General features: G+C 46.4%; 1 protein-coding gene across 5 annotated transcripts in view; it reads right to left on the reverse strand.

Annotated features, from left to right (window-relative positions):
* The window catches only part of CERS3 (ceramide synthase 3), a 237151-nt gene extending 224665 nt beyond the window's left edge, over positions 1–12486 (reverse strand). Inside the window, exon 1 of one of the 5 annotated variants that reach the window (XM_073618371.1) lies at positions 12340–12486. The gene's annotated coding sequence lies outside the window, so the exon portion shown is untranslated. Of the gene's footprint in view, positions 1–2636; positions 2774–12339 lie in introns of those variants that run through there. The other 4 variants (XM_073618374.1, XM_073618372.1, XM_073618370.1 and 1 more) reach the window with 4 other exon arrangements.
* Positions 12487–22692: the final 10206 nt, after the last annotated feature.

The raw sequence follows: 22692 nt of genomic DNA on the forward strand, positions 1-22692 counted from the left end.
GGAGGGTTTTGTTTTTGTTTTTTTGTTGATTCAACTACTTATCAGGGATTTGTGGGTTTTTTTTGTACAGTTGGACTTACGGACCGCCCGCCGTTGTTATACGTTGGCTGTTTGAAGAGGAATACCGTTAGCAGATAGCTGCCATAACCCCGGTTTCCATTCCTTCAGAGGGCGGTCTGCTTTCAGACAGAAGTGGTCTCATCGGCGGATTCGCCGCAAGATATCACTTTTAAAATCGGGGGCAGGAGAGGGAACCCCCCCTTCCACCGGGTTCCGGTGGTCTCCGTCGCTTACCGGAGCCGATGGTAGCGGCGGCGGAGACGATCGGGTCCTCTCTCCTGTTTGGCTGGCTGCTCAGCCCCATAGCATTGACTGGAGGAAGCGATGTCAAACGTCACTTCCGGGCCAATGCTCTTAACCACTTACGGACCCGCCCGCAGCGGCGGAGGCGATTGGATCCTGTCCCCTGCTTGGCTGGCTGCCGAGTGAGGGGAAGATGACCCCCACCGGCTCCATACCATTGCAGGGCGGAAGCAACGTCAAAACGTCATAGCTCTTAAAAAAGGGACTTTTTTTTTTTTTTTTTATTGCAAATATGAGATCCGAGTTCTCAGAGGTCCTGTCTTGCTTTTTTTCTATTACAAGGGATGTTTACATTCCTTTAATAGGAAAAAAAGTGACACATTTTTTTTTAAAAGAACAGTGTCAAAATAAAAAGTAACATAAATAAGAAAAATAAAACATTTTTTTAACGCGCCCCGTCCCACCGAGCTCGCGTGCAGAAGCGAATGCAAACGCGAGTAGCGCCCGCCTATGAAAACAGTGTTCAAACCACACATGTGAGGTATCGCCGCGATCGTTAGAGCGAGAGCAATAATTCTAGCCCTAGATCTCCTCTGTAACTCAAAACTGGTAACCTGTAGACATTTTTAAACGTCGCCCATGGAGGTTTTTAAAGGGTAAAAGTTTGTCGCCATTCCACGAGCCGGCGCAATTTTGAAGCGTGACATGTTGGGTATCAAATTTCTCGACGGAACATTATCTTTCACAATATAAAAAAAAAAAAAAAAAAAAAAAATGGGCTAACTTTACTGTTGTCTTATTTTTTAATTCAAAATATGTATTTTTTTTCCAAAATAAGTACGCTTGTAAGACCGCTGCGCAAAAACAGTGTGACAGAAAGTATTGCAATGACCGCCATTTTATTCTCTAGGGCAGTGATGGTGAACCTCGGCACCCCAGATGTTTTGGAACTACATTTCCCATGATGCTCAACTACACCGCAGAGGTCATGAGCATCATGAGAAATGTAGTTCCAAAACATCTGGGGTGCCAAGGTTCACCATCACTGCTCTAGGGTGTTTGAAAATAAATATATAATGTTTGGGGGTTCTAAGTAATTTTCTAGCAAAAAAATAAAATAAAATGATTTTTATTTGTAAACAACAAGTTTGAAAAATAGGCCTGGTCTTTAAAGTGGTGTTCCACCCAACAAAAAAAAAATAAAAAATGCATGAATGTGCCTAATAAAAACATTTGGAATTTTTTTTTTTTAACTCACCTCTAAATGCCTGTTGCTAGGGGGTCCCTCATAGTCTGCCTCTTTCAGTGCCTGGGCTGGTGATATCACTTCCCCTCGGCGCAGGAAGGGCTCAGCTCTGCCCCCTCCCTCTTGTCAATCATCTGGGACCCATTACAGGTCCCAGGTGACTGAGCGGCCAATCACGGCTCTCGGCACCGCACGCACATGTGCAGTGGGTGCCCGGCTGTGAAGCCACAGCCGGGCGCCCACAATTGCAATGCCGGCGCCGCTGAACGGAGGGGGAGACGAGCGGGGCTTCGATCTCCCGCATCGCTGGACCGCGGGACAGGTAAGTGTCCGATTATAAAAGTCAGCAGCTGCAGTATTTGTAGCTGCTGACTTTTAATTTTTTTTTTAAAAAACGGGAACGCCTCTTTAAGTGGTTAATAACCCAGTATGAGATTTTTGTTTAGCGCATCATTTTTTTTTTTCTACATGTTGTTTATTGGGATTATCTCTCACTTTTGTGGTGCTGCTGCTGGACAATTTACACTGTAATGGTGGCGATTGACAATTATTTATTTGTACGTTTTTACACATGCGCAGTATTCTTCCTTTATAGAACACAGCAGAACATAATTGAACCAGAACGTTTGCAAAGAAAGTTGATCTGGAGTCATGCAAAGCAGACTTGCTGCAATTGTGAAGCCTGGCAAGTTAAATTACTTGCTGTCTGGGATGTGATCTGCACAGCAGTGCGGTGCGAATCACATGCGATATCCAACATCGCACAAGTGTGGACCTAGCCAGAAGCCGATTGGTTCCTATGCATAGCTGCACCCGATTCAGTGTGCACCAGTTTTAGTGAATCCCCCCCCCCCCCCCCAATGGTGTCACCCACCTTACTGTACCCGGAGAAGTCTCAAAGCTTGTTCTGCTTTCTCCTTGATTGATAATGGGGTACCTGAATATACTAGACAGAGGGGGAAATTCCTTGAACCAATTGAATTTCTCTCTTTCAGCCTTAGAGAATATTTCAAGTCACGTACGAATGATACCGTCATTGATAAGTGATCTTGTGCCCAATTCATTTGTAGTATACGGTATCTCTTACCTGGTTCCAGGTAATGAGCGAAGGTGAGTACAAGTTCCCAGGTAATGTCTGCAGTGACAGGGCGGATACACTCGGCTGTAGACAAGCAGGATGCAGACAGATACGGCTCCTGATCTCACAGGTGAGAATTTCGCTGTCAGGTGACCACGCCTAATTCCCCAACAGTCCCGCCCAGCATCCAATGTTGTCACCAGACTGAAAGGAGAGGAGGGCGTTGGGGGAGTGATCAGTAATCACTGGAACAGGATCTGCCTTCTCAATGCTCCAAGTCTACGAATATTCTGGGCCAGTTCACACCACAGGCAGTCCAGTGCGCTTTTTTTCTGCATCAAAAACGCATGGAAAGTAAAAAGATTTTGCAATTGTATGCTGACCTGGTGGGCACACCTCCCAATTTTTTGTAATGGGGATGAGGGACAACTTTTAGCAAAAGTATGTAGGCATAGGACACACCCCTCGCCACGCCCCCTTAACCACTTCAGCCCTGGAAGGATTTCCCTACTTCCTGACCAGAGCACTTTTTACAATTCGGCACTGCGTCGCTTTAACTGACAATCGCGCGGTCGTGCGACGTTGCACCCAATCAAAATTGACGTCCTTTTTTTCCCCACAAATAGAGCTTTTATTTTGGTGGGATTTGATAACCTCTGCGGTTTTTATTTTTTGCGCTATAAACAAAAAAATAGCGACAATTTTGAAAAAAAAAAAAAAAAAACACATTATTTTTTACTTTTTGCTATAATAAATATCCCCAAAAAAATATATAAAAAAAAGTTTTATTTTTCCTCAGTTTAGGCCGATACGTATTCTTCTACATATTTTTGGTAAAAAAAAATAATAAAATCGCAATAAGCGTTTATTGATTGGTTTGCGCAAAAGTTATAGCGTCTACAAAATAGGGGATAGTTTTATGGCATTTTTATTGATAATTTTTTTTTTTTTTTTTACTAGTAATGGCGGGGATCAGTGATTTTTATCATGACTGCGACATTATGGCGGACAGATCTGACACTTTTGGAGCGATTTTGGGACCATTCACGTTTATACAGCGATTGGTGCAATTAAAAATGCATTGATTACTGTGTAAATGTGACTGGCAGTGAAGGGGTTAACCACTAGGTGGCGCTGTAGGGGTTAAGTGTGTCCTAGGGAGGTGTTCTAACTGTGGGGGGGGAGGGGCTGTGTGTGACACGACACTGATCACCGCTCCCGATTCCATGAGCAGTGATCAGTGTCCTGTCACTAGGCAGAACGGGGAAATGCTTGTTTACATCAGCATCTCCCCGTTCTTCCTCACTGTGAGACGATCGCGGGTATCTCGTCTTGCATACTAATGGTACACAATTGTCGTGCCACAAAACACGAACGTAGTGACGTACTACGAGGAATTTCAGCTCTTGAGCGCCACCCTTTGGGCCCCTTCTGCCAATTTCGTGTTTGGTGAGCATTGATTCCGAGCATGCCTGTTTGTACTTTCAACTTTTGTGTGACGGATTTGTGTACTGACCATCAGAAAATCTGACGCCAAGCTGTTGTGCGCCGAAAATTTACCAGCCAGTCATCCAACATTTGTTGGCCGAAAATTGGACAACAATTGTCAAAAGGAGCGTACTAACGGTAAGACTTTAGGACAACAGTCTGTCAACAGACAATCCCCTGCCAACAATCGTACCGTGTGTACGAGGCTTTAGACCCCATACACACTAGTAGATTTTCTGCAGATTTTTGTCTTCAGATTTACCAAAACCATATAATATGAGGTCAAACCTTAAAGCCTCGTACACACGGTTGGATTTTTAGACGGGAAATGTTCGATGACAGGCTATTGGTGGAAAATCCGACTGTTTGTACGCTCCATCGGACAATTGTTGTCGGATTTTCCACGGACAAACGTTGGATGGCAGGCTTTAAAATTTTCCGCGGACAAATGTCTGTTGTCGGATTTTCCGAGCGTGTGTACACAAGTCCGCCAGACAAAAGTCCAAAGTACAAAACACGCATGCTCGGAAGCAAGGACGAGCCGGAAGCGGTCGGTCTTGTAAACTAGCGTTTGTAATGTCGAATTAACATTCGTGACGCGGCAAATTATGAAATCTTGAAATTCAGCGCACGTTCTCTTCCTCTCCACTTGTCGACCGCCGCACGCCGATGTACGTCCCTACTTTGGGGACGGATATCGTGGTTATGGCAGCAGCTGGCTGCCATAACCCCCGTTATCCCCGTGTTCGGCCGGCGGTCGGCTACAAGATAAAAATGGTCTCTGCGGCAGATTCACCGCAGCTCGTTCTGTTATTGCCAGATGTTGACGCCAACCCGACCCACCAACCTTAGCCGCTAAAGCCTCGTACACACGATCTGATTGTTGGCAGGGGATTGTGTGATGACAGACTGTTGGCCTAAAATCCAACCGTTAGTACGCTCCTTCAGTCCAACTTTTGGCCAACAAATGTTGGATGGCAGGCTAGTAAATTTTCAGTGGACAACGGTCTGTTGTCAGATTTTCATATCGTGTGTACATAAGTCTGTCACACAAGTCCAAAGTACAAAGACGCATGCTCGGAATCAATGCTCAAACACGACATTAGCAGAAGGTGCCCAAAGGGTGGCGCTCAAGAGCTGAAACTCCAAATAGTACGTCACTACGTTTGTGTTTGTTGGCCGACAATTGTGTGCTGTTAGTATGCAAGACAAGATCCTGGCACACGCCCTTCGAACAAAAGGCTCTGTTGGCCAACAACCCGATCGTGTGTACGAGGCTTTAGGCTTGTGAAATGAACCAAATTGAATACTTGGAGAATATAGTAGCATGGGATAAATTTGGACTGTCTGGAATAAGTTCCATTATTCCTCTACCTTTGATGCATTTACCTCTACCCTGCTATAGAATGTTGGGTCGTCCCGGGATCCTCTTATCAGCCTATGTTATCTTCTGTTGTTTTTCTATACTCATGGCCTTTCTTCGCTTTCCTTTATTTTTTATTGATCATATATCTTTTTTTCCCCCTTCTCTCTTCCTTACCCCCCCTTGTGTTTTGGTTTTTTTGTTTCTTGTTTCTTTCTGCTCCTGGATATACTCATTTTGCTGATCTGTCAAAATACTTACTTCCAGTGGTGCTGTCTCTACGTCTACAGGATTATACAGTCAGGTCCATAAATATTGGGGCATCGACACAATTCTAACCTTTTTGGCTCTATACACCACCACAATGGGTTTGAAATGAAACAAACAAGATGTGCTTTAACTGCAGACTTTCAGCTTTAATTTGAGGGTATTTACATCCAAATCAGGTGAACGGTGTAGGAATTACAACAGTTTGTATATGTGCCTCCCACTTTTTAAGGGACCAAAAGTAACGGGACAATTGGCTGCTCAGCTGTTCCATGGCCAGTTGTGTGTTATTCCCTCATTATCCCATTTACCAGGAGCAGATAAAAGGTCCAGAGTTCATTTCAAGTGTGCTATTTGCATTTGGAATCTGTTGCTGTCAACTCATATTATGAGATCCAAAGATCTGTCGCTATCACTGAAGCAAGCCATCATTAGGCTGAAAAAACAAAACAAACCCATCAGAGAGATAGCAAAAACATTAGGTATGGCCAAATCAACTGTTTGGAACATTCTTAAAAAGAAAGAACGCACCGGTGAGCTCAGCAACACCAAAAGACCCAGAAGACGACGGAAAACAACTGTGGTGGATGACCGAAGAATTCTTTCCCTGGTGAAGAAAACACCCTTCACAACAGTTGGCCAGATCAAGAACACTCTCCAGGAGGTAGGTGTATGTGTGTCAAAGTCAACAATCAAGAGAAGACTTCACCAGAGTGAATACAGAGGGTTCACCACAAGATGTAAACCATTGGTGAGCCTCAAAAACAGGAAGGCCAGATTAAAGTTTGCCAAACAACATCTAAAAAAGCCTTCACAGTTCTGGAACAACATCCTATGGATAGATGAGACCAAGATCAACTTGTACCAGAGTGATGGGAAGAGAAGAGTATGGAGAAGGAAAGGAACTGCTCATGATCCAAAGCATACCACCTCATCAGTGAAGCATGGTGGTGGTAGTGTCATGGTGTGGGCATGTATGGCTGCCAATGGAACTGGTTCTCTTGTATTTATTGATGTTGTGGCTGCTGACAAAAGCAGCAGGATGAATTCTGAAGTGTTTCGGGCAATATTATCTGCTCATATTCAGCAAAATGCTTCAGAACTCATTGGACGGGATTCACAGTGCAGATGGACAATGACCCGAAGCATACTGCGAAAGCAACCAAAGAGTTTTTTTAAGGGAAAGAAGTGGAATGTTATGCAATGGCCAAGTCAATCACCTGACCTGAATCCGATTGAGCATGCATTTCACTCGCTGAAGACAAAACTGAAGGGAAAATGCCCCAAGAACAAGCAGGAACTGAAGACAGTTGCAGTAGAGGCCTGGCAGAGCATCACCAGGGATGAAACCCAGCGTCTGGTGATGTCTATGCGTTCCAGACTTCAGGCTGTAATTGACTGCAAAGGATTTGCAACCAAGTATTAAAAAGTGAAAGTTTGATAGACGATTGTTAATCTGTCCCATTACTTTTGGTCCCTTAAAAAGTGGGAGGCACATATACAAACTGTTGTAATTCCTACACTGTTCACCTGATTTGGATGTAAATACCCTCAAATTAAAGCTGAAAGTCTGCAGTTAAAGCACATCTTGTTCATTTCATTTCATATACATTGTGGTGGTGTACAGAGCCAAAAAAATTTGAATTGTGTCGATGTCTCAATATTTATGGACCTGACTGTATGTGTTTCCACCACACCCCTATTACATGGCTATGGGTTTTGTTCGGCCCCCCACCACCACTACTAGAACCCATGTCTGTGTATCTTATTTGATCCTAAATATATTATGGAAATGTGGGATGCTTCCTAATCCATGTGTAGTTGGCCTTCATATTCCTGATATTTGTATTCTTGCTATGCGCTACCTACAATGGCGAGCCCTGCTTTGATCAAGCTCCTCTGACCCATTTGTATTTACTGACATGTTATTGTTTTTGTCGATTTGCCTTATTTTATTGCAATACCAAATAAAAGATTAAACATATATATAAAAAAAAATTTAAAAAAAACGCATGGAAAGTAGGTTGTATGGCTTTCAGTGGCATAGTTACACCAGTGCTTGCAGTTCCAGTGCGTTTTCGGTTCCAGAAAAAAAAAGTATGCTGCATTTTTCCTGCACTGGACTGTACTGGAACGCTGAAAAAAACATCAAAAACGCACTGGAACACACATATTCTTATTTCAGGTTAAGTAAAATGAGGGGGGAAAAAAATGCACAGGACTGCATCAAAAACACACCAAAAACGCACTGGAACACATCAAAAACATGTCAAAAACATGCATCCCAAAAAGCATCTGGGAAGGATCCGAACTGCATTTCTATGGTGTGAACTGGCCCTTAATAAACACTTGTAGCGATAATATTAAAAAGATATCAGCCACATTTGTTAAATGTTTGATCTGAACTTTTTTCAAAAGCGAAGATGGAATTAATGTATTTTACTCCAGACTTTCCTCCTTGAAGGGATGTTACATCCTCCAGTTTTTAAAGTAATATTAACCACTTCAGCTCCGGGAAGGTTTACCCCTCTTCCTGACCAGGTAATTTTTTGCGTTGCTTTAACTGACAATTGCGCGGTCGTGCGACGCTGTATCCAAATAAAATTGATGTCCTTTGTTTCCCCACAAATAGAGCTTTCTTTTGGTGGTATTTGATCACCTCTGCGTTTTTTTTTGTGCTATAAACAAACAAAAAAAAACTAAAAGTTTGAAAAAAAACCCCAAAACTTTGCTTTCTGCCATAAACCATATCCAATAAAAAAAAAAATGTAGAAAATCTAATTTCCTCATCATGAAGCACCTACATGGTTAACAGAGGACGGAATTAAAATTAGACTTGAGAAACTTAACATTAATAAATCACCGGGACCAGATGGCTTGCATCCGAGGGTACTTAGGGAACTCAGTCAGGTGATTGCCAGACCGTTGTTCCTAATTTTTACAGACAGTCTATTGACTGGAATGGTACCAGCTGATTGGAGAAAAGCCAATGTAGCACCAATATTTAAAAAGGGCCCAAAAAACATCCCTGGGAATTACAGACCAGTTAGCCTAACATCAATAGTATGTAAACTCTTGGAGGGGATGATAAGTGACTATATACAAGATTTTAGTAATAAGAATGATATCATTAGCAGTAATCAGCATGGATTCATGAAGAATCGTTCTTGCCAAACCAATCTATTAACCTTCTATGAGGAGGTGAGTTGCCATCTAGATAAAGGAAGGCCCGTAGACGTGGTGTATCTGGATTTTGCAAAAGCATTTGACACAGTTCCCCATTAACGTTTACTGTACAAAATAAGGTCCGTTGCCATGGACCATAGGGTGAGTACATGGATTGAAAACTGGCTACAAGGGCGAGTTCAGAGGGTGGTGATAAATGGGGAGTACTCAGAATGGTCAGGGGTGGGTAGTGGGGTTCCCCAGGGTTCTGTGCTGGGACCAATCCTATTTAATTTGTTCATAAACGACCTGGAGGATGGGATAAACAGTTCAATCTCTGTATTTGCAGACGATACTAAGCTAAGCAGGGCAATAACTTCTCCGCAGGATGTGGAAATCTTGTAAAAAGACCTGAACAAATTATTGGGGTGGGCGACTACATGGCAAATGAGGTTCAATGTAGAAAAATGTAAAATAATGCATTTGGGTGGCAAAAATATGAATGCAATCTATACACTGGGGGGAGAACCTCTGGGGGAATCTAGGATGGAAAAGGACCTGGGGGTCCTAGTGGATGATAGGCTCAGCAATGGCATGCAATGCCAAGCTGCTGCTAACAAAGCAAACAGAATATTGGCATTAAAAATGGGATCAACTCCAGAGATAAAACGATAATTCTCCCGCTCTACAAGACTCTGGTCTGGCCGCACCTGGAGTATGCTGTCCAGGTCTGGGCACCAGTCCTCAGGAGGGACGTACTGGAAATGGAGCGAGTACAAAGAAGGGCAACAAAGCTAATAAAGGGTCTGGAGGATATTAGTTATGAGGAAAGGTTGCGAGCACTGAACTTATTCTCTCTGGAGAAGAGACGCTTGAGAGGGGATAAGATTTCAATCTACAAATACTGTACTGGTGACCCCACAATAGGGAGAAAACTTTTTCGCAGAAGAGAGTTTAATAAGACTCGTGGCCATTCATTACAATTAGAAGAAAAGAGGTTTAACCTTAAACTACGTAGAGGGTTCTTTACTGTAAGAGCGGCAAGGATGTGGAATTCCCTTCCACAGGCGGTGGTCTCAGCGGGGAGCATTGATAGCTTCAAGAAACTATTAGATAATCACCTGAATGACCGCAATATACAGGGATATGTAATGTAATACTGACACATAATCACACACATAGGTTGGACTTGATGGACTTGTGTCTTTTTTCAACCTCACTTACTATGTAATTTAGGCCAATATGTATTCTTCTACATATTTTTGGTATAAAAAAAAAAATCCCAATATGCGTATATTGATTGGTTGGCGCAAAAGTTATCGCGTCTAAAAACTATGGGATAGGTTTATGGACTTTTTATTTTTTTTTACTAGTAATGGCAGCGATCGGTGATTTTTAGCGGGACTGAGACAATGCGGCGGACAAATCGGACACCTAACTGACACTTTTGACACTTTTTGGGGACCAGTGACACTAATAGAGTGATCAGTGCTAAAAACAAAAAAAAAAAAGCACCGTCACTTCACTAATGACACTGGCAGGGAAGGGATTAACATTAGGAACGATCAAACGGTTACCAGTATTGGCAAAGCTTAAGGGGCATGAGCAGAAAACGACTCAGAGTTCCACTCCTGTCAAATAAAAACAGGAAAAAAAGGTGTAGCGCCCTCTTCTAATTAGGTTGTTAGGCTAAATTTAGTTGTTTGCCTCACTGTAGTTAATGGAGCAGTACTCAATTGTTTTTGTCTGGTCAGGGTTTTCAAGCTGGGTGTTCGATTTCTCCCATCTGCTTCTGGTTGAAGCTTCCAGAATATAGGGGTGGCTGCAAATGAGTGAGGCCTACAGTGAACATAGAACAGATGTGTCCCCACCACGCACCTTTGCTAGTGTTCTAGGGGGACATATTGGGGGATTCGCGCAGTGCTGACTTCCTGGCGGGCTCTGCTCGTGGGCTGTGCGAACGCGCCGGAGCTCATCCTTAGTGCTGAGGAGATTTCCGGTGGCCTTGGAGGGGAACCCCTGGTCTGGGTGGGGCATGATAAATATTCATACTGGACATTTGACTATCCCTGTCCTATATTCTGGAAGCCTTAGGCTGGGTTCACACCATTGCGAATTGGATGACTTTTCTCCGCATCCAATTCACAATAGCAGGAGATTTTGATCGGCTCTCTATGGAGCCGGTTCACACATCTCCGCTGCGGCTCCGGTGCAAATTTGCACAGGAGCCCTGTGCGTCTTTTGGTCCATTTCAGGTCCGAATTCAGCCAAACATTTGGGCTGAAATCGGACCTGAAATGGTGAACCAGGACGCACAGGACCCCTGCTGGAAGCCACATCGGTATTAGGTGTGAACCCAGCCTCAGGGTCCTTTCACGCTGGGTGGATCCGGTTGACAGATTCCAATTTCTCGGCGGGGTTCGCTCCGTTGATCCCCGCTGAGAAGGCGGGTGACAGGTCCATCTCCGCTCACTGTGCTGAGACGGACCTGTCAGACTCCCGTTCTCCTCTATGGGGAGATCGGATGAAAACGAACCGCCTGTCCGTTTTCATCTGATCCCATCCCCCAGGCGGATGGAAAATAGGGCAACCATCCTTCTGGACAGGGGCGTTGCTAGGTCTACAAAAGATGTGGGGCTAGAGCCCATAGCAGCGTAGTAAAGAAAGTCATATGCTTGGGCGGGCATACACATGCATATACAGTAATATACATGTGTGTATATCCCCAGAGAGCCCCCCACTTACATCAGGGTCCCTAAAGAGCCTCCTCCTTACATCAGTTTCACCAGAGAGCCCCCCCCTTACATTAGGATCCCCAGAGAGCCTCCCCCTTAAAATCAGGGTCCCCAGAAAGCCTCCCCCTTGCATCAGGGTCCCCAGAGAGCCCCCCACCCCACTTACATCAGGATCCCAAGAGAGCCTCCCCTTCCCTTTGGGGACCCCTGCAGAGACTCTGGGCTATAGCCCCAAAAGCCACCCCCTAGCAACGCCACTGCTTCTGGATTTGGCGGACAGGATCAGATTAGGTAGCAGCGGGTGTCAGCGAACATCCGCTGCCCCATAGGGGTGAATGGAGCATCCGATCAGGTCCACCTGAAAAACTAACAGGCATACCTGATTGGAAAGCCCATGTGAAAGGGGCCTTAGTGAATCCCCCCCCCCCATGGTGTCACCCATCCTACTGTACCTGGAGAAGTCTCAAAGCTTGTTCTGCGTTCTCCTTGATGCAAAATGATTGATAATAGGGTACCTGAATATAGTAGACGGAGGTGGAAATTCCTTATTGTGAGAATAACTGAACTGAATTTCTCTCTTTGAGCCCAAGAGAATATGTCAAGTTATGTACGGCCAGTTTCTGATCATCTGATGATGCTGTCATTGGTAAGTGATCTTGTGCCCAATTCATTTGTAGTATACGGTATCTCTTACCTGGTTCCAGGTAATGAGCGAAGGTGAGTACAAGTTCCCAGGTAATGTCTGCAGTGACAGGGCGGATACACTCGGCTGTACACAAGCAGGATGCAGACAGATCCTGATCTCACAGGTGAGCATTTAGCTGTCAGGTGACCACTCCAAAATTTCCCAACAGTCCAACCCAGAATCTGATGTTGTCACCAGACTGAAAGGAGAGGAGGGCGGTGGGGGAGTGATCAGTAATCACTGGAACAGGATCTGCCTTCTCAATGCACAAAGTCCACAAACATTATATAAACACTTGTAGCAATAACATTTAAAAGATATCAGCCATACTTGTTAAATGTTTGATTAATACATCATGATATCATGTACTTTTTCAAAAATGAAGATGGAATTAAAAATATATTTTACTCCAGACTTTCCTCCTTAAAGTGATGTTACATCTTCTTCAGTTTTTAAAGCGATATTAAAATCTCCCCCTTTTTTTTTTTTTTTTTTTTTTTTAAATAACAAGTATGTTATACTTACCTGCTCTGTGCAGCGGTTTTGCATGAGGTATGGCGGAACTTGGACAGGAGGTATGGCGGAACTTGGACAGGAGGTATGGCGGAACCTGGACAGGAGGTATAGCGGAACCTGGACAGGAGGTATGGCGGAACCTGGACAGGAGGTATGGCGGAACCTGGACAGGAGGTATGGCGAAACTTGGACAGGAGGTATGGCGGAACCTGGACAGGAGGTATGGCGAAACTTGGACAGGAGGTATGGCGGAACCTGAACAGGAGGTATGGCGGAACCTGGATAGGTGGTACGGCGGAACCTGGACAGGAGGTATGGCGGAACCTGGACAGGAGGTATGGCGGAACCCGGACAGGAGGTATGGCAAAACTTGGACAGGAGGTATGGCGGAACTTGGGCAGGAGGTATGGCAAAACTTGGGCAGGAGGTATGGCGGAACTTGGGCAGGAGGTATGGCGGAACCTGGACAGGAGGTATAGCGGAACCTGGACAGGAGGTATGGCGGAACCTGGACAGGAGGTATGGCGAAACTTGGACAGGAGGTATGGCGGAACCTGGACAGGAGGTATGGCGAAACTTGGACAGGAGGTATGGCGGAACCTGAACAGGAGGTATGGCAGAACCTGGATAGGTGGTATGGCGGAACCTGGACAGGAGGTATGGCGGAACCTGGACAGGAGGTATGGCGGAACCCGGACAGGAGGTATGGCGGAACTTGGACAGGAGGTATGGCGGAACTTGGACAGGAGGTGTGGCGGAACTTGGACAGGAGGTGTGGCGGAACTTGGACAGGAGGTGTGGCGGAACTTGGACAGGAGGTGTGGCGGAACTTGGACAGGAGGTGAGGCGGAACCCGGACAGGAGATGAGGCGGAACCCGGACAGGAGGTGAGGCGGAACCCAGACAGGAGGTGAGGCGGAACCCGGACAGGAGGTATGGCGGAACCCGGACAGGAGGTATGGCGGAACCCGGACAGGAGGTATGGCGGAACCCGGACAGGAGGTATGGCGGAACCCGGACAGGAGGTATGGCGGAACCCGGACAGAAGGTATGGCGGGGACAGCATTTACTAGAACCGATCAGCTGTATATTCCTCCTGCAGCAGCTGAATAAGGGAGGAAGAGAAGCTGGCTTTCAGCTATAGAGTTGGGGCGAACAGTTCGAGCCAAGCAAAAGTTCGGAAAAACTTCGGCTGTTTGCCGCTTCGGCGAACACCTGAATTTGCGCGGTGCTCGGCAAAATGTTCGCACGCTGAGCGCCCCACAATGCACTGCGCGCTGCATAGTGCTTGCTGGTTGTTAAAGGGGGGTTCCGGCCGGGAAAAAAAAAATTTAAAAGTCAGCAGCTACAAACACTGTAGCTGCTGACTTTAAATAAGCACACTTACCTGTCCTGGGTGCCCGCGATGTCGGCCGCCCGAGGCTGTGCCGTCCCTCGGCTCTCGGGTCCCGGCACCGCCATCCTAACTAAGGGAAACAGGCAGTGGAGCCTTACGTCTTCACTGCCCGTTTCCTACTGTGCATGCGCAAGTCGCACAGCGCTTTGTGAATGGGACGCGATGTGTTGTGGGACACACACAGTTCCCATAACACACCGCGCCCCATTCCCCAGAAGACAACGCGGGGAGGAGAAGACGCGGTGTAGGAAGAGGCAGATTAGGAAGACTGCCTAGCAACAGCCATTTCAGGTGAGTTAAAATTTTTTTTTTTCCTCCAATTTTTTAGGGATTTTTTTGGTGCATTTTTTTTTTGTGGTGGACCTCCACTTTAAGGAGTGGGGCCGGGAAGTGTCCTTGACAACGGATGAGTCCTCAGCTGTCAACGGGTTTCTCCGCTGACAGCTGAATGAAAAAAAAACATTGCCGGTGTTCTGCCGAGAAAGTTCCGCTCGGCGGATAAGGACCCCCCCTCTACTGCGCAGGTGCTGCGCCTGTGCAGTAGGATCCGGCAGAAATAGCCGAAGATAAATAGGGGAAAATCAGCTGTACACGGCGCCTGTAAGAGGGCTCCTTGCGGGCTCGCTTCGCTCGCCACGCTTCGGGCACGGCCTCGCTTCGCTCGGCTCTTTTATATTCCCCCTCTAGGTCCACTTGGATGGTGGGGAAGGAACCTGGACCCAGGGCGCAGGCGCCGTGTACAGCTGATTGGAGATTTTGTCGTTCGGCTATCTCCGGCGGCTGCTAGTAGTTCGTACTGCGCAGGCGCTGCGCCTGCGCAGTACAGGGGGGAACTTATCTGCCGAGGGAACTTTCTCGGCAAGACACCGGCATTAGAAAAAAGTGAAAAAAAAATGGCATGGGGTCTCCCTCTAATGCATACCAGGCCCTTTGGTACATTGTACCCCTCATTCACCAAAAAAAAAGTGTCAAAATGAATAAAGACAGGAGGCAGTTTTTGAAAACTCCTTTACTAAATAATATAAAAACAATGTCCCCCAATGTAGATCCATCGTCAATCAGGATGCCCGCCGCACCGCCAGACCCCAAAAAAACCCAAAAAACTCTCCGCCCGCAATGAAGGCTTATCGCCGAATGCCTGCTGTCACGTAACTGGTGGTAGAGCCCAGAATGCAGGGAGCGGACTCTCGTATACCTCTCACTCAGTACAAAGGGGCACAAGTGCCTGACTGGTTAGCTTATGTAGAGGGCTGTATACTGTAGGCAGCAGGGTGGTGTACTGGAGTCCAGGAGCAGGCAGAAAACTGGATACGGCAGATAGCAGGAGGGTGTTCTGTAGTCCAACAACAGGATGCAAGCAGAAGGCTGGATGCAGCAGACAGCAGGGAGGTGTTCTTTAGTCCAGCAACAGGATGCAAGCAGAAGGCTGAATGCAGCAGACAGCACGGAGGTGTTATGTAGTCCAGCAACAGGATGCAAGCAGAAGGCTGGATGCAGCAGACAGCAGGGAGGTGTTCTGTAGTCCAGCAACAGGATGCAAGCAGAAGGCTGGATAGTGAAGACAGGCTGAGTCAAAGACAGGCGGGCAGATCAGGTACAGGAACAGTATTCAAAAAAGTCCAAGCGGGGATCGGAGGTGGGCAGCAAGCAGGGAGATCAGGAACAAGTCAATCGAGTAACGGGTAGCAGGGGTCTTCAGGAAACGCTGTAGACCAGACAACAAGGCAGCAAGGCATCAGCCCCCTTTAAATAGCGCATCTGGCGCCAAGCGCTGTCACAAGGTGCGCCGATATTCGCGCTATTGCGCATGCGCTTGTGCCTATCGGCCCTTCTGTGCACAGGTATTCTCCTGACACCCAGATTGCTGGGATGGTTTCTGGAATGCCTTTCCTGACACCTGCTCTGCCGTTTGACAGTTCGTAAATAGGTAAGGGGCAGGGCCACCTGGTGACGTCACTTGGTGGCACCTCCCCATGTGAAGTCACCGACCCAGCATGCACCAGTCAGTGATGTCACAAGGGGCAGTGCCACCAGGTGATGTTACCAGGTGGCTCCGCCCCTTACCTATATAAAGTATACCTAAAGGCAAAGAAATGTTACCTGTAGTTCTATTTTAACCACTTGCCCACTGGGCACTCATACCCCCTTCCTAACCAGACCGATTTTCAGCTTTCAGTGCTCTCACATTTTGAATGACAATTACTCAGTCATGCAACACTGTACCCATATGAAATTTTTGTCCTTTTTGTGGCACCCTGGAGTTTAGGCAGGGTTGCTCCTAACAAATTTACTTGCCAGGAGTAGTTATCCTGATTGATAGAGATCTATTGATTTCTCCCTAAGTTTGAACCTTGTTGCACTTCTCTCTTCTACCACTAGGTGGCAGGGTACTAGATACGAGAAGGGCAACGCAAGGTCAGGTTATGGGTATATGGGGTATCTCAGCCAATGGGCAGGGGTTTTCTTGAATCCCTTGGCTTGCTGGGAGAGCCTGAATATTCGGGTGGAGTCAGATGATCTGTGTTCAGTGCCACCTGGATGGCTGTCTGGATGGACATGTGTTGTATTGCCCGGGTTGCTAGGCTGGAGATGGGGCCTATCCTGGGCACATCTGGCTGCTAAGCTGTCTGAGGGCCTATCCAGAAGAAAGAGAGGAGCGGAGGGTTGGATCTGCGGCTTGCAGTCCAACCAAAAGTGACGGTTCTGTCGGCCGGAGAACCTGTCGTGGTCGGAGGTAGAGGGGAAGCTGTCACCAGTAAGGGACCATCCATCTTATTATCTGGGACCACTGTGAGTAACTGAAGCAAGTACCGGAGCAGTGTCCTCACCAACCAACCGGGGACCGGTGAAGAATCGGGAACTTTCTGTGGGAATCAAGCCAGGGACCCAGCCAGTGGAGGTGGCGCTTGCAGAGCAGCCTTGTGTGTCAAGCCAGGGACCGAGCAGGCCAGCGGGGGTTGAAGCTTGAGAGGTATCTAGAGTGCCAAGCTAGGGACCCAGCAGAGAAGCGGGGGTGACGCTTGAGGAAGATACCACTGCGAAGATTAGAGGAGCTCAAGGTATTCAGTGTCAGTGAACCAATGGGTCTAGTGAGAGACCAGGAGCTCAGCGTACTGAAGAACTACATGGAGTTGTAGTGAAGGGACTGTTAAAGACTATTGCCGTATGAGGCAGCATTCCTACACATGCAGATGTGGCGTCTTGCTGGATGCTTTTCCCTGCATAGCTGTCCTTCTATTGAAGTCTCGGAGTCTGCCAATTAATCTTGCAACTACCTAAGGGCGTCCTGGCCCTAACCCTCTCTCCCATAAAAAAAAAGGTTTGTTAAGAGAAATAAACTTTCTTTTGCATCCAAGAAGTGTCTGGCGCCCAATAACTTTAACTATACACCCACCATGCCTCTCAGCCCACTACATACAGAAGGATGTCAGCTGTCCCTGGCCCTGGAGGTTCTCATTAGATCAAAGGAGGCCTGGGACCTTGCTACATTTTTTTCACACAAATAGAGCTTTCCTGATGGACTCCATGGCAGACTACGTGTGGGTTAACCCCGCCTCCTCTCCAATGCTATAGGACCCCACTCCCATAAATGTGAGCTCACCACTAGAAGGGGAAGCTATACTGCATTTGCATTCCTTTCTCCTAGGACGAGTGAGCGTTCCTACAAAGCCGCAGCATCGTCACCTATTCGTCCACCAGGAAAAAGAGATGGAAAACCAACAAATGGAGTCTCTTGTTGAGCCGGGTGGTTCAGCAATCCCTAAAGGAGTGGGATGCAATCCGCATGCAGAGCCAGTCCGCCACTCTATCTGGGTCCCTGGCTGACGATACCCAGGAGGATCCGGGCCCATTCCAGCCTCCCCCGGCTCTTCAGATAGCGAATTGGAGGGAGATGATTTTGTCGGTGTCTTCGGCTTCACCCTTGTTTCCCCACTAATTTTTTTTGAAAATTTTTATTTATTAACATTTTAACCGCTCATACAGTACAGTACAACGTGTACCAAAATCCCCCCCCCCTCCTCCCTCCCTTCCCTCCCCCCTAACCCTTACCCTTGTGCAGCCTTTCACTATTGCTGAATCTCTTGCACAACCCTTGAATATTGCTTTCACTATGGTTAAATCACATTCCATACTCATAAAATATTTCGTTTGTTAGAGATCAATGGTACACCCAATCCTCATACAGTCAAATAATTATCTAATCAGGATTACATCATCATTTACCCAATACTGAGAGTGCTTGCTAAGGCTCTCCCCCAGCGTAACAGATCAATTCAAAGTGTCCTTGTTATCCAGCCAACATTGCCATACTTTTTCGAATTTTTTTGGACAACCCCTGCTTAAGTATGTTGCCTTGTAAAAAGGTAATGCTTTATTGATTATGCCTTTCCAATAAGACACTGTGGGCGGTTCAGGTTTTTTCCAACACAATAAAATAGCTTTACGTGCATAAAAAAGGGAGAGAGAGAACATAGTTCTTTGCGCCCTCCGGGGCGCCAACTCCTCCACTAGACCCAGCAAACAGACTGCGACCGTAACAGGAATCGGTACCGAAAGTACCTTCTGTATGGTGCGTGATACCCCCTTCCAGAACTCCCTTATCGGCTGACACTGCCAAAATATATGGTCAAAATCAGCATGGCTAACCGTGCATCGTCAGCATTCTGTTGCACCTGTACCATATATCCGGGCTATCCTTACAGGAGTATAATACACCCTGTGAAGTATTTTAAATTGAATGAGCCTATCCCTGGCCGACACCAGAGTCTGGAACGGGTGATCCCACATGTCGTCCCAATCTTCCCCCCCAAAATCTGTTACTAATGCACTCCATGTGTCTTTACATTTGTTAAGCATTTTGGGTCTTTCCACAAATAGTTCTTTGTAGACTGTTGATAGCGGTTTCTGTAGGTCCTCAGCCCCGAGCATGTTCTCCAATGGGGACATGCCCAGCTCTAGTGTGTCAGAATTGAACTGAGTGAGAAACGCATGTCTCAACTGAAGGTATCTAAATAGATACCAGTTGGGAAGATTATATTTATCTTTAAGTTGGTCAAATGTGAGTAATTTTCCCCCCCCCACTATGTGCTTCAGTTGTTTAATGCCAACCCTGGCCCAAATCACCGGGTCAGGGATCGCACCAAAGTGTGATAGTCTAGGGTTAAACCATAAGGGGGTGTCCTGTGACCAGCTCCCATCTTCAACCTTCATCAAAACTTGTGCCCTGTCCCATGCGCGGACGGTGACACGCATTGAGGCAGTCAGGGATGGGGAGGCTTGGGGTCCCCTGTAAACTAAGTAAGATAGGCTCTCATACGATCCCATGAGAGCTGCTTCTAATACTGTTGCAGAGTCTCCATCGTCCCTCATCAACCAGCGTCTAGCAATCACCATCTGTCCCGCTATAAAGTATTTGAAAAGATCTGGCATTGCCAGTCCACCTTGACCCCATGGCTCCTGTAAAGTACGGAGACCTATTCTGGGGTGTGCAGTGGCCCATATGAAGGAGCTAAATAAGCTGTTTACCCTCCTAAAAAAGGAACAGGGGATCCAAATTGGTGTGTTCCGTAGGAAGTACAAGAAAACTGGGAGAATCTTCATTTTAAGTAGGTTGACCCTACCAATTAGGGACAATGGGAGATGTTTCCAGGCATCAAGCTGCGATTTGACCTTGACCAGTGCAGGGAGTAAATTGATGGACATAAAATCACCAACCCTGGGCGATATACGTATGCCCAGGTACTTAAACTCGGTTACCCATGTAATGGGAACCCGTTTGGTTGCTGAAGCCTGGGTATCTGCGTCAATAGCCATTGCACTGGATTTCTCCCAGTTAACCTGCAGTCCCGAAAGGATGGCAAATTTATCCAGTATTTCAAACACTGCCTCTAGCGATGGCCCTGCGTCCCTTAGGAAAAGTAGCATGTCATCTGCATAGAGTGCAATGCATTCCCGTATACCTCCCACCTCCAATGCTCCAACGCTAGGGGATCTTCTCAGTGCTATAGCCAATGGTTCTATCGCTAGGGCGAATAGAGATGGTGACAACGGGCACCCTTGGCGTGTGCCTCTACCCACTGTGAATTGGGAGGAGACCGAGGTGCCCAGCTTTATGACCGCTTTGGGATTGCTATACAATAATGAGATCCAGGTCATGAACACGTCCCCAAACCCCATGTGGCGCAGTACCGCCAGCATATATTTCCAGTCCACAGAGTCAAAAGCTTTGGCCATGTCGAGGGACACTACCACCCTAGATCCTGAGTTGTCATGATCAATCTGCAAATGAGTAAAAAGTCTGCGTAAGTTAGTGTCTGTCGATTTTTGAGGCATGAAACCCGTCTGGTCTATGTCTACTAAGGTGGTAATAACTTGGGACAGTCTTGTAGCTAAGATCTTTGTTAAAATTTTTAAATCCTGATTTAATAGTGCTATGGGTCTGTAGGAGGAGCACGTCAAAAGGTCCTTGCCTGGTTTTGGCAATAGAATCACCTGTGCTTCTAAGAATGAGTCTGGGAGGCATTTATGTTTAAGACAATGATGAAACAGGGCTCTCAGTCTGGGAACCATGTCCTCTATATGTAGTCTATACCACTCAATACAAAAACCATCTGGTCCGGGTGATTTATGAGGAGGGAAGGCCCTGATAGCCGTTTCAATTTCTTTGTCAGTTATGTCAGCTTCCAAAACGTCCCTATCCATCTCGGTCAGTACCGGCACATTCAGTGACGTCAATAATGCATCCAATTCTTGATTATCATAGACTGGTATGGGAGCATACAAGGCCTTGTAGTACTCCACAAACGTATCCATAACATCAGTTGGGTTTGTAAGAATGTCTCCCCGGTCATTTTTAATACATGGTATGTTTGTTTGTATCCTCTGTTCTGCCACTAACATTGCCAACAACTTTCCATTCTTATCTCCCTGCTCAAAAATGGATTCAGCTCTTTTTGTCCTGGATGTATGTGTTAATTCGGTAAAGTGAAGTGCCAGCACGCGTCTTGCCTCTAGCAGCTCTTCATATGTTACATCGGACTGATCATTTGCGTGAGCAAGTTCACAGACCCTTTCTTTTTCCTGCAATTCCTGTTCTTTTTTATTGTGAGACCTGCGGGCCTGCTTAATGGCCGAGATATAATGTCCACGCATACAAGCCTTGAACGCATCCCATACTGTGGTGGGGTCTGCCGAGCCTATATTATCTTTCCAGTAGTCAGTGAAATGTGGCGCTACGTGGGAGGACACCTCCTCCACCTCCAACCAGCCAGGGTTTAACCTCCATGCCCCTCCCCTTAGAGCCGAGGGAATACTAATATGCACCGATAGTGGAGTGTGATCTGAAATGCCCCCAGCTAGATAACTAGCTCCTCCCACTAATTGTAACATTGGCGCGTTAGCGAATGCCATATCTATTCTCGAGGAGGACCTGTGTGTTTTTGATAAGTGTGAATAGCTTTTGGTGGTGGGGTTTTTCCAACGCCATAATTCTGCCAGGGAGGCCGCAGCCGCCCAGGCAGAAAGGTCAGCAGATGCCACCCTGGCTACATTCGATGAGTCTAGAGCGGCAGAAAGTATGGCATTAAAATCTCCTGCTATAATAAGAGGAAGATGCATGTAAGGGGGCTAATTTACCAAGGAGATCATAAAGAATCTGTACCTGAAAAGGAGGAGGTATATAGACATTAACTAAGACCATCTTACATGTACTAATGTCAGCTATAACTATCAGGAACCTGCCGCCCGGGTCTGAGATGACATGGTGTATGGTGCAGGGTACCGCCTTGCTAATCAGGATTGACACTCCCCTAGCATAGGTGGAGTATGTTGCGTGCATCGCCCTTTGTATCCAGGCTCTACGCAATGCCAGTACCCTGCTCCCATCCAGATGTGTCTCCTGCAAAAACACCACGTGCGGTGTGATCGTCTTTAAATATTGAAACATTAAGGCTCTGCGAAATTTGTTGTTTAGGCCTCGGACATTCCAAGATATCATATTAACCCTTGATCCTGCCATATTCACATTTTAACTCAACATACATTATATAGTGTACCTGTATCAAAGAGAAAAAACAGAGTAGATTATGCAAATCATGTGTGTACCACACCACTTGCATAACGAAGAGACTACAGTGAAAGGCTGCACCTGCTAAGTAGAAACATCCCAAAACCCCATTAACTCCCTGCTGCTGTGTAGCGAACCGAAACAAAAAGTACACGCAGCTTTCCCCCAAAACTTGTCCAAAAAAAGTCCTGGAAGGCATGACCATAAAAAAAATAAAAATAAAAAAATGCAAAAGAAAAACACAAAAAAACTGTACTAATGTCCATCTTCCTGAAGACGGTGTCTGTATCTGTAGGGCTCCATAACTCCGCAAGGATATCCGTCAGTTGTTCACATGGATACTTTGTTAGTTAGCGCCCTTTCCTTCCCCCATGAATGATAAATG

This window comes from Aquarana catesbeiana, linkage group LG03 (genome assembly GCF_042186555.1).
Source record: "Aquarana catesbeiana isolate 2022-GZ linkage group LG03, ASM4218655v1, whole genome shotgun sequence".
Taxonomy (NCBI): domain Eukaryota; kingdom Metazoa; phylum Chordata; class Amphibia; order Anura; family Ranidae; genus Aquarana; species Aquarana catesbeiana.